Source organism: Saimiri boliviensis, chromosome 1 (assembly GCF_048565385.1).
Source record: "Saimiri boliviensis isolate mSaiBol1 chromosome 1, mSaiBol1.pri, whole genome shotgun sequence".
Classification (NCBI taxonomy): domain Eukaryota; kingdom Metazoa; phylum Chordata; class Mammalia; order Primates; family Cebidae; genus Saimiri; species Saimiri boliviensis.
The window spans coordinates 103461134-103474216 of NC_133449.1; the positions used below are offsets into that span (position 1 = coordinate 103461134).

Sequence of the window (13083 nt, forward strand, 5' to 3'; positions counted from 1 at the left end):
CATCAGCTTTAACAGGTGAGATTATGGTAGCTCCAATTTTACAGACAAACTCAGGCTCAGAAAGGCAATACAGATTGCTCAGGCTGGTCTGAAACTCCTGGCCTCAAGTGATCCTCCTCCCTTGACCTCCCAAAGTGGTGGGATCCCAAGTGTGAGCCACCTCACCTGGCCTGGGGCCTATGTTTTAACCAGCAAAGACTGCACAGCTAGAGTTGCACCTTCTTCTTTTTTTTTTTTTTTTGGAGATGGAGTCTCACTTTGCCCAGGCTGGAGTGCAGTGGTGCTTGCTGCAACCTCTGCCCCTGGGTTCAAGCAATTCTCCTGCCTCAGCCTCCTGAATAGCTAGGATTACAGGAGCACACCACTACGCCTGGCTAATTTTGTATTTTTAGTAGAGACGGGGTTTCACCATGTTGGCCAAGCTGGTCTCAGACTCCTGACCTCAAGTGATTCACCCGCCTTGGCCTCCCAAAGTGCTGGGATTACAGGTGTGAGCCACCGAACCGGGCCTAGAGTTGCACCTCTGACTCCAGGTCCAATGCCCGGCCCACCACAGTGCACGTGTTTCTGTGATGACGATAACAAAATAATAGCAGGACACATCTATAGTGCTGACCATGGGCCACACATAGTGCAACATATTAACTCATTTAATCTACAACAGCCCTACAGGGTAGGTTCTATTAATATGGCCATTTTACAGTTGAGAAAACTTAAGTACAGAGAGCTTAAGAAATTTGCTGGACATAGCATGTCACACCTATAGTTCCAGCTATTCAGGGGGCTGAGGCAGGAGGATAGCTTGAGCCCAGGAGTTCGAGACCAATCTGGGCAATATAGTGAGACCACCTCCCACCATCTCCATAAAAAATAAAAAATTAGCCAGGAGTGGTGGCAATGCCTTTAAAGTGATGTAAAGGAGAATCACTTTAACCTGGGGAGGTCACGGCTGCAGTGAGCTGTGATTACGCCACTGCACGCCAGCCTGGGTGACAAGAGTGAGATCTTGTCTCTAAAAAAAAGAAAGAAATTTGTCCCAGGTCACTCAGAGAGCAAGGAGTAAGTAAGTATTCAGCAACATTGAGATTGTCTGTTTATAAATGTTTATTGAACACCTACTAAGTGCAAGACCCTGAACTAAGACCTCAGTGTGCAGGGAGAGAGAAAGATGACAACCAATACTATTGAATTGAAAAATGAAAACTACAACTAGCAAACCTAATGTACTTACAAATGTGTTATTGAAAATAAGATCCTTAATGTGGAGAATGGAATGGTTTAAGATCATTTAGAAATAAAAGTAAATGTGAACAGCTGACTACTTCTCCGGGAGAGAAATGACAGCTGAAGTGAATAAACACCCTTTCACTATAATCCACCGGCAGAAGTAACACACCGGTAAGTCCTAATTTAACACTTGGCTGAACATTTATTTTGATGACAAAAGAGAGAGCTGCCATTCTCCTGAGAAATTAAGTGGTGGCTTTTAAAAACTGCATTGAAAGTCCTACTTGAAATAAACAGAATCTGGTGATTCAATCTGACTTTCAGAGAATGCCAGTTAGCTACCACTTGCAATCACCTTCTCCCACTCCAAGCCTCTGGCCTCATGCAGAGCACCTTGTTGTAGCGCCAGGTACTCAGTCTTCTCCTGGGTCGGAGGAAGGCCATTCGCCCAACTCTTGGTAGGCCACCCCCTCTCTCCTGTACCTCTCAGGCCCACTGCTGCACCATGTTTCTTTGAAGGCCCCAGACTTGGGCTTGCCAACCATCATCAGAGACTCACTCTGTCCTTAACTGTGTGGGCGAAACCCCAGGGAAAAGCAGCCTTCCTGGGGGTTCCATCTACAGCCTTACTATGACTGCTCTCAGCACCAGCGGGGCACTGCCTCTGCCTCCCTGCAAACTTTTATTTGTTTTTTTTTTTTTTTTTTTTTTTTTAGCTTACATAGTCATACAAGACTATGTAAGAAAATGTCATGCAGAAAAATGTGTGGAAAAATGAAAAGCACAAGGCTTCATCATTTTCATCTTATCCGTGTTAATATTTTTATCTACATCCTCCATGAAATACTGTCTGGACATATTTGAGGAAAAGATATGGCTGGAAAAACTGGCTAAGACTTTGAGTAAACCGAAGGGCATGTTAAATCCAAAACAACACAGCAGCAAAACACAGCATCTCGCAAAAGTAGCTGTGTGTTTCGTTTTTATTGAGACAGAGTCTCACTCTGTCGCCCAGGCTAAAGTGCAGTGGTGTGATCACAGTGTCATGCAGCCTCAAACTTTAGGGCTATCCTCCCACCTCAGCCTCCTGGGCAGCGGGAACTACAGCCAGATGCCACCATGCTCACCTAATTTTTGTATTCTTTTTATAGAGACAGGGTTTCGCCATGTTTCCCAGGCTGGTCTTGAACGCCTGGCCTCAATCCTACCTCAGTCTCCCATAGTGCTTGGATTACAGGCATGAGCCAGTGTGCCCACCCAGAAGTGGCATTTTTTATTATCTGTATCAGTGGTTCTCAAAATGTGGTCCCTGGGCCAGTAGTATCAGCATCATGTGGGAACTTTTCAGAATTGCACATGCTCAGTAGCCAGCCCAGACATGCTGGATCAGAAAATAGGCTGGAGCCTGTGTTTTTTATTATATTTATTTATTTATTGCTGAGACTGGGGTCTTGCTTTGTTGTCCAGGCTGGTCTTGAACTCTTGGCTTCCAGAGATTCTCATGCCTTGGCCTCCCAAAGTGCTGGGATCTCAGGCATGCGCCATCACATCCACCTTGGTGTCTGTGTTTTAACCAGCTCTCCAACTGATTCTGATAAATGCTCAATTTTGAGAACTACCATAATGCACAACAACCAAACCTCTCAGGAATTCGGTGATGTTTAAATAATGAATTTAGGCGTGGGCACAGTGGCTCACACCTGTAATCCCAGCACTTTGGGAGGCCTAGGCAGGCAGATCACTAGGTCAAGAGATTGAGACCATCCTGACCAACATGGTGAAACCCTGTCTCTACTAAAAATACAAAAATTAGCTGGGTGTGGTGGCGTGCATCTGTAGTCCCAGCTACTCAGGAGGCTGGGGTGGGAGAATCGCTTGAACTCTGGAAGCGGATGTTGCAGTGAGCCGAGATCGCGCCACTGCACTCCATCCTGGTGACAGAGCAAGACTCTGTCTCAAAATAATAATAATAATAATAATAAGCCAGGTGTGGTGGCAGGCACCTGTAGTCCCAGCTACTGGGGAGGTTGAGGCACAAGAATTGCTTGAAACCAGGAGGTGGAGGTTGCATTGAGCCGAGATCATGCCATTGCACTCCAGCCTGGGGAACAGAGTGACTGTCTCAAAAAAAACGAAGAGCAGCAGGAGACTGGTGGATGAGTGGAGAGGATGCCTGGCATGGGGATGGGGTTGTCCACCCAACATTTCTACTTGAGGTAACACGTCCCAGTAATCTGATAGTAGGTAGTGTCCAGATGGGTTGGGCAAAGTTAGGGATGGGTCCTTCCATCCCGCTTCCCTCCCCAAAATTGTGTGGTGAAATTATAAAATGAATAGAAAGTGAAAAAGAACCAAAAATTTCCCTTCCAACAGCTGCAGGATCCCCTTAAACAAGCACCCCTGAGCTCCCAGGAGGGGTCCCCTGGGGCATTTTTCTGCCCCTATGTCATCCCTCCTCTACCTCTCCCCCACTCCTAAATCTGTCCCTTGTTTTCTCATCACTATTTGCTCCTCCTCTTGATTCCCCACTCTCTCTGTCCCCTTTTGACCAACTCCAGCTTTTCTTTTTCTTTTTGAGACAGAGTCTCACTCTGTTGCCCAGGTTGGAGTGCAGTGGTTCGATCTCAGCTCACTGCAACCTCTGCCTCCCAGGTTTAAGCTATTCTCATGTCTCAGCCTCTTGAGTAGCTGAGCCACACCCAGCTATTTTTTTTTTTATTTTTAGTAGAGATGGGGATTCACTAGGATGGCCAGGCTGGTTCTTGAACTCCTGACCTCAAGTGACCTGCCCACCTCGGCCTCCCAAAGTGCTGGGCAACTCCAGCTTTTTACTTCTATTCCCTCTCTGTGCTCCCTGGTCTCCAGGTGCTGATGAGGGGATTGTGATACAGAGGTCACTGCCTGGTTTCCTGCTGGCCCCTATAAGGACCTCAGTGGTGGATGGTGGTTCAATGAGTCCTGCAGGGCACCCCCTTTAGACAGTGCTGTGGCTCATCAGGCTCCCCAGCCTGGAGGCCATTCTTGTCCCATGGAAAGGCCCCAGAGCTGCAGTCTTCTTGAGAAACTCACCATTGTCCTATTGGGTTGCTGAGTCCTTGGGTCAGTGGAGTTGCCTCCATCCCCCAGTCCCATCCCAGAGTCAAATCCTTGGGGCAGGAAATGCCTGTGACCTGGCAACATCTGGACAGTAATGAAGGAGGGGGCACAAGTGAGCACCCTTGTAAAAGGAGTGGCAATGAGCCCAGGAGGCGGAGGTTGCGGTGAGCCGAGATAGCGCCATTGCACTCCAGCCTGGGTAACAAGAGCGAAACTCCGTCTCAAAAAAAAAAAAAAAAAAAAAAAAAAAAGGAGTGGCAAATGGGTGCTCCCTTTCTCTCTCTGTCCAGCTTCCTTGCTGGGCTGAGATTGCGCCCCTGCACTCCAGCCTGGGCAACAAGAGAGAAACTCCATCTCAAAAATAAAATAAAATAAAATAAAATATACAATTCAGGCTGGGCATGGTGGCTAACACCTGTAATCCCAGCACTTTGGGGGGCTGAGGTGGGCAGATCACTTGAGGCTAGGGGTTCAAGACCAGCCTGCCAACATGGTGAAACCCTGTTTCTACTACAAATACAAAAATTAGCTGGGCATGTTGGTGCACACCTGTAATCCTAGCTACTGGGGAGGCTGAGGCACAAGAATCACTTGAACCCAGAGGGTGGAGGTTGTGGTAAGTGGACATTATGCCACTGCCCTCCAGCCTGGGTGACACAGCCAAGGTTCTGCCTCAGAAAAAATAATATATGTATATACAATTCAGTGAGGTTTGACAGATGTGAATACTCATGAACAATCACCACAATCAAGTTATAAAGCATTTCTGTCACCCCCCAGAATTTTCTTGTGTCCCTCTGCAGCCAATCTCTCTCTCCTTCTGCTCCTAGCTCTAGGCAACTGCTGATTGGCTTTTTGTCAATAAAGGTGCATTTTCTAGAATTTTGTACAGATGAAATCATGTAGTATGCAACCTTTTGGGTCTTCTTTCATTCAGCATAATTATTTTAAAATTCATGCATGTTATATGTATTAATAGTTCATTCTTATTATTGTGTAGTATTCCATTGTATGGATACACCATGATTTGTTTATCCGTTCACCTGCTGATGCACCTTTGAGTTGTTTCCAGTTTTTGACTATTGCAAAAAAAATTTGCTAGGAACATTCATGTACAGATCTGTATGGACATGTTTGTTTTCTTTTGTTTTTTAGAGACAGCATCTTGCTGTGTTGCCCAGGATGAAGTGCAGTGGTGCAATCATAGCTCATTGCAACCTCAAACTCCTGGGCTCAAACACTCTTCCCAACTCAGCCTCCTGAGTACCTGGGACTACAGGCACACATCACCACACTCAAGTAATTTAAAAAAATTTTTTTAAGAGATGGGATCTCACTGTGTTGCTCAGGCTAATCTGGAACTCTCGACCTCAAGAAATCCTCCTGCTCTGGCCTCCCAAATTGTTGGGATTACAGGAATGAGCCACCACACCCAGCCCAATTTTTTTCTTGAAGTCTATTTTTTTTTTTTCTGACATTGGTATAGTCACCACAGCTGTCTCTTGGTTTCTATTTGTGTGGTATAAATTTCTTCCTGTCCTTTTACTTTCAGCTTGTTTGTACCTTTGAATTTGTGTCTCTTGCAGGCAGCATATAGTTGAATCATGGTTTTAAATCTGTTCTGCTGGTGGGGGGAAGTGGCTTACGGCTGTATACAAGCCATAAGCACTCTGGGAGGCCAAGACAGGTGGATCACTTGAGGCCAAGAGTTTGAGACCAGTCTGGCCAATATGGTGAAATCCTGTCTCTACTAAAAACACAAAAATTAGCCAGGTGTGGTTGTGGGCACCTGTAATCTCAGCTACTTAGGAGGCTGAGGCACAAGAATTGCTTAAACCTGGGAGGCAGAGGTTTCAGTGAGCCAAGTTTGCACCACTGCATTCCAGCCTGGTGACAGAGTGAGACTCCATCTCAAAACAAAACAACACAACAAAGAAAAACCATGCTGCTAATCTATCCCAGCAATCCTCCCGAGTAGCTGGGATTACAGATGGCTGCCACCACACCCAGCTAGTTTTTATATTTTTAATAGAGATGGGGTTTTGCTGTTGGCCAGGCTGGTCTCAAACTCCTAAGTGATATGCTTGCTTTGGTCTCCCAAAGTATTGGGATTACATGGTGCATGAGCCACTGCACCTGGCCCAATCTATTCCTTTTGACTGAAATGCTTAATCCATTTACACTTGATGTATTTACTGGTAAGGTAGAATTGATATCTGCCATTTGACAGCTATCACTATGTTGGCCAGGCTGGTCTCAAACTCCTGACCTCAGGTGATCCACCTGCCTAGGCCTCCCAAAGTACTGGGATTACAGGCATGAGCCACTGCACCTGGCCCTTTAAACATACTTAAAAGAGCTGAGTTAAAGCCTTGTCTAGGCTTCCTCAGGAAGTTTCTATTGATTTTCTCCCCGCTGTGGGTGGGCCATACATTCCTGTTGTGTTGCATGCCTTATAATTTTTTGTTGAACACTTAAAATATTATAAAGTGGCAACTCTGGAAATCAGATTCCCCTCCCCTTCCTAGAGTTTCTTGTTGCTGGCTGTTGTTGCTGCCGTTTATTTGGTGACTTTTCTGACCAAATTCTTAAACTGTGTGTTCTTTGTCATGTGGCCCCTGAAATCTCTGCTCAGTTAGCTAGTGGTCAGCTAATGATTAGACAGAGAGTTCCTTAAATGCCTAGAACCACCAAGTCTCCTGGTCTTTTCGAAAGAGCAAAGGGCTCTAGTGTCTTTGGGGGCACACTTTCCACACTCAGCTAGGCAGTCTACTACCCTGCCTTAGGTGTTGCTTCCTGCTTGCATAGAGCCTTAAGGTCAGCTATAAGTGATAGCTTAGCGACTTTCTGGGTCTTTCCAGAGCCCTTGCACAGCCCTATGCATGTGCATTGCCTTCTAGACTTCAAGGAATACGCTGGAGCTTTTCAGAGCTCCTTGTGGACATCTTTTTACCCAGCTTTTCCTTTTAAGTTTTTTGGTTAGCCTGTTGTTTGCATTGTTACCCACTGCCTCAAGTAGCAATGATGTTAAACAATTGCCCTGATAATTTTCAAGTGATACCCCTGGGGAAAAGGCTTTTTGCACTGGGCAGGCTCCAAGTCAGGTCAAATAAAGACAAGTCTTGTGAGTAGAGTCTTATAGGAAACCACCATACAGGTCAAATAATGAAAATTCTCTGGAAATGGGGCTTTGAAGAAGCTTCAAACCTATTCTGCTCCTTCCAGTGGTTGAGGTTACATTGACAATTGAAGGGTGAGGAAGGTGGAGAAGAGCCTTGTGGCTCCTGCCCACTGGTCCTCCTTCCTGGGAGCTCCAGGTACAGGGTGAACATACATCTGGGTTTTAACAGCACAGTCCGAGCTTCCCGTCTGGTTAGCTCCCCCTTCACTCTCAGGGTCCCTGTTTGGACAATCAATTATAAGGACACCCTATCCAGGAACAACTGAAATCCTGACTTGTGATCTCTGATGTCAAGGAAAACAGATGGGAGTGGTCCTATCCTTTTCTGCTCAAGAATAACACAAATGCAGACCTTTAGAGGTCTTTCACTCTGCTGCTAGGGGCTACTCCAAAACACCTGTTCGATCTTTCACCACCTTCCACCTCCACACTTCAGGAAACACATTTTTTTTTTTTTTTTTTTTGAGGCGGAGTTTCGCTCTCGTTACCCAGGCTGCAGGCTGGAGTGCAATGGCGCGATCTCGGCTCACCGCAACCTCCGCCTCCTGGGTTCAGGCAATTCTCCTGCCTCAGCCTCCTGAGTAGCTGGGATTACAGGCACACGCCACCATGCCCAGCTGATTTTTTTTGTATTTTTAGTAGAGTTGGGGTTTCACCATGTCGACCAGGATGGTCTCGAACTCTCGACCTCGTGATCCACCCGCCTCGGCCTCCCAAAGTGCTGGGATTACAGGCTTGAGCCACCGCGCCCGGCGCCAGGAAACACATTTTAAGGAACAAACATCAAGTTCTCCCAAGAACTCCAGGTGACAGCTCTGAAGTGGGCCTGTGGTTTTGCTGGAGATGGAGACGCCAAGCTCCCATGCTTTCAGATCCCCCAATATCTCATTCTTGGTGCCTGAGTCCCCCATGCCTGTAGAGGCAGGATAGGAGCTTCAGCCCAGGAGCATGAGGCCCCTCTCCTCTGGATCAGAATGTCCTTAGATGTTTTTATATTTATAGGGGCCAAGGATCAAGTGGCTGTGTGGATCTTACATCTAGCGAGTCCTGTGGGACCATGTGTCCAGTCTTTGTGGCACCCTTTAGAAAGTAGAGTAATACAACATTTTGTTTTCACCTTAGGAGCTTTATCAGCAACTCCAAGCCAACAGAAAAGTCCCTGTCAAGATCCTATGAGAACTCTAACTTTGAAATTGCAAATTGCCAGTTCTTTAATGCACACAGTAAAACAAAACTCCATTAATTACTACAGTAATACTTCCCTGTTAACAGCATAATAAAATACCATTATAATTCAGGTCCAGATTTCTTGGCGCCTTTATCCATTAAAATATGTGTTTGCTACCATTCTAAATGGCAAAATAAATAAATAAATAAATAAATAAATAAATAAATAAATAAATAAATGTTTGTCAGCTGGTCATGGTGGCATGCACTTGTAGTCCTGGCTACTTGGGAGACTAAGGACAGAGGATCATTTGAACCAGGAGTTTGAGGCTTCAGTGAGCTATGATCACACCACTGCATCAGAGACCCCCATGTTAAAAAAAAATGTTTGTTAAAAAAAGTATGTTTTTCCAAAATTACTAGAGTTTTACTAAAAGTTATTAGCAAAAATTAGTAATATCCTGCCACCAACTCCTGCAAATAGTCACTTACGCTCCTCATCTGCAGAAGGCCCTTTGCTCCCCTTCCCTCCCTTCTTTTTAATTGGTGTCTTAAAAGGCATTTCTGGGGAGTGGCAATGCTTTGCTTGATTCTGATAGTGCCAAGACCTTCTTTACTTTTTAAAATTTTTCTTTTATTTTTTATTTCTAAAAATTATTTATTTTTGTTGAGATGAGTCTCACTATGTTGCTCAGGCTGGTATCGACTCCTGGCCTCAAGTGATCCTCCCACCTTGGCCTCCCAAAGTGCTGGGATTACAGGCGTGAGCTACCATGCTGGGTCCCTCCCTTCTTTCTTGGGCTTGGATCAGCTTCTCACCCTTGGGAGCATCAATGCTCATTATTCCTTCCCCTAAATCCTTCACATGGCTGGTTTACAAGTCATCGAGTCTTTTTTTTTTTTTTTTTTTTTTTTTTTTTGAGATGGAGTTTCGCTCTTGTTACCCAGGCTGGAGTGCAATGGCGCGATCTCGGCTCACCGCAACCTCCGCCTCCTGGGCTCAGGCAATTCTCCTGCCTCAGCCTCCTGAGTAGCTGGGATTACAGGCACGCGCCACCACGCCCAGCTAGTTTTTTGTATTTTTAGTAGAGACGGGGTTTCACCATGTTGACCAGGATGGTCTCGATCTCTCGACCTCGTGATCCACCCGCCTCGGCCTCCCAAAGTGCTGGGATTACAGGCTTGAGCCACCGCGCCCGGCCCTGTCATCCAGTCTTATACCCTGAAGGAAACCAAGCAGGTGGTTATGTGGAAGGAAGGATCAAATAAGAAAAAGCCAACTTTAATTGTAAATGAGTTTAAACATTCAGAAAGGCACATACAACAAATACGTATTTTATTATTATTTGCCTTTCAAATGAGTTTAATAAAGACCAGTTTGGAGAAGAATGACTTAAATGTTAATCCACCATGTGACTTCTGACTAACCCTTATTCTGGGAATGCCTCTAAATGTCTAGTTGATGTACTATTGTTTATGTGGAAACACCTATTTTCTTTCCCTCAAAACAACCCTTGATGCTGTTGCAGAAATCATAGGCTGTGACACCTGCAGCATCCCCTCAGCATATACTTTCCTTTCACAGCATATACTTTCCCCCAAGATACAAGCCCTGGTTCTGATGGTGTGTGGTGCAAAAATCTATCTTTTGGCTACCCAAGACCACACTTCTGTCTCTAAGTTCCTCCTAAAAAATTACCCAAATAGACAAACTGGATTTGTCTGCCTCATTCTTTGGTTTCTCAGCTCCTTCAGCATTTGAGGGTTGCTTTGCATACATAGCCCTTCCACAGAACTGGGTCCTGGGGAATTCCTATCTCTAGAGCAAAGAAAGATCACTTGGGAGAAGTAGCTATCAATAAAGGATAAGAAAATCTAGTAAGTATAACCTGGAAGCCAAGTGAAAAAAATGGGTGTGAGGAAGTGATCAACTAATGTTATCAAATAATGTTGAAAAGACCAGTAAAGTGAAATAGGATACCGCAGAACTTACTTCCCAGTCTCAACAGGATAAAGTGAAGAAACCATGGGAACCAGCGGACAGTGCTGAAAGCAACTTCTAGCTTCTCTCATTGCTCATTAGCATAAGACACTCCTACCTGCACCATGACATTAACAAATACCATGGCAATGACCAAAAAGTTACCACCCCTTTCTATGACAATGACCAAAAATTACCACCCCTTTTCTAGAGATTTCTGCATAACCCTCCCCTCTATTAGCATGTAATTAAAAATAGGTATAAATGTAGCTAGCCAACTGTCCACAAATGCTCACTTGGGGTGCACTGCTTAGGAGTTGGATGTGCTTCACAAGAAGCAATTCCAGTTCAATAAAACTTGCTAATACCACTGGCTTGCCCTTGGATTCTTTCCTGGGAGAAGCCAAGCACCTGTATGGACTCATCTGCCCTGAATCAATAGGACTGAAAAGGACCACTGGATTTAGCCACATGGAATCCATCAGGGACCTTGACGAGAGCAGATGCAAAGATGTGATTGGAGAGGGTGCAAGAGTAAATGGAAGAAGAGGAATTAGAGACAATGAATATTCCACACCTCTACTGAGGAATCTTGCCATTAACTGATGCAAAAAATGGAGTCGTAGGTAGGTAGAGGGGAATATAGAACATATATATACATATATTTGAGATGAGAAAAATACATGTTATTATGCTAATGGGAAAGATCCAGTAGATTAAAAAAAGATACAGGAAAGAGAACAACTGTAGGAATGATGCCGTAGTTTAAGGATGGGATCTAATATACTAGAGGATTTGGTCTCAGATAAGAGAACAAAGTGTCAACCATAGCAACAGAAAGAATGCAAGAATAACATGCACAGAGAAGAGGAATTATTTTCCAATTCCTTATTTAAAATAATTTTTTTTGAGACCAGGTTATGAGATTGGAGATATATATATATATATATATATATATATATATATATATATATTTTTTTTTTTTTTTTTACAAGAAACAGAGTTTTGCCATGTTGCCCAGGCTGGTCTTGAACTCCTGGGCTCAAGCAATTCACCTGCCTTGGCCTCCCAAAGTCTTGAGATTACAGGTGTAAGCCACTGCACCTGGCCTCTTCTAAATCCTTTTAACTGTTCTAGGAAACAAGGTTACCAGCTGAGTGAGGAATGAGTGAAGTGTTGTGGGGGTTAAAGAGAGAAGTCATAAAATAGCAACCTAAAACAGTGGGACAATGACTGGACTAGGAAAACAAATGCTGGAGGTTAGCATACAAGAAATTATGCTTGTATAATATGACTAACTGTCATAGTTGCTTTTCTTCAGCCGCATTGAGCTGCGTGGATAGAGTGGAATAGACAGCACTAGGCTTTTCTTGTTTATTGTTTTGCCAGATGCTCTGATTCCTTCATTTAAAAACTATATGTTAAATTATAAGAATATGCCATGATTGACCAGCCATGGTGGTTCACACCTGTAATTCCAGCAATTTGGGAGGCCAAGGTGGTGGATCACTTGAGGCTGGGAGTTCGACACCAGCCTGGCCAACATGGCGAAACCCCATCTCTACTAAAAATATAAAAATTAGTTGGATATGGTCCAGCACATCCAACTGTGGTCTCAGCTACTCAGGAGGCTGAAGCATGAGAATTCCTTGAACTTGTGAGGTAGAGGCTGCAGTGAGCCAAAATCGTACCACTGCACTCCAGCCTGGGTGACACGGTAAGACCGTCTCAAAAAGAATATGTCACGACTTACTGTTAACCTATTCACTCCCCAATATTTCTGCTGTGTTCATGTTTTTACTCTTTAAAACACTGCCTCAATAAACATCTTCGTATGTCTCTTTTGCCCACATGGGAGAATTTCTAGTCTAGGATATATATCTCCAAGTGGAACTGCTGAGACATGAGATATGCTTAGCTTTGATCTTACTGGATATTGCCAAATTAATCCCCAAAATGATTATACCAATTACCCTCTTGCCAGCAGTGTATAGAAGTTCTAATACTCCTCTGCCATATTTCTCAACTTTGGCCAGCCTACTCGGTATAAAACAGTATTACACTGTTTTATTTTGCAATATTCTGACTTCCAGATTGAGCATCTTTTTATTTACTGGCCAGTCTTCGTTGTCTATCAGTCAATCTCCACTCAATTGCTCACTTAAAACACTGTATTAAGTACCTACCATATGCTTGGCATTAATTAGCAGGGTAATAAAAAGAGCTACCAAAACAGACATGGACTCTTGCCTTCCTGGATATCATCATCTAGTGTAGAAAAAAAACAAATAATCACAACTGCAAACTGTGGTAACATGGAGGACACTGACAGTAATCTATGAAACATTTTAAAAGGGAGACCAATGTAATTGAAATAGGAGAGTCAGCAAAACCTTTACTGAAGCACCATTTGCATTTTAACAGACAAGCA

General features: G+C 44.2%; 1 long non-coding RNA gene across 1 annotated transcript in view; it reads right to left on the bottom strand.

Annotated features, from left to right (window-relative positions):
- Window positions 1-13083, bottom strand: part of LOC141584895 (uncharacterized) — a 36496-nt gene that overhangs the window by 22603 nt on the left and 810 nt on the right. The gene's annotated exons all lie outside the window — the stretch shown is intronic.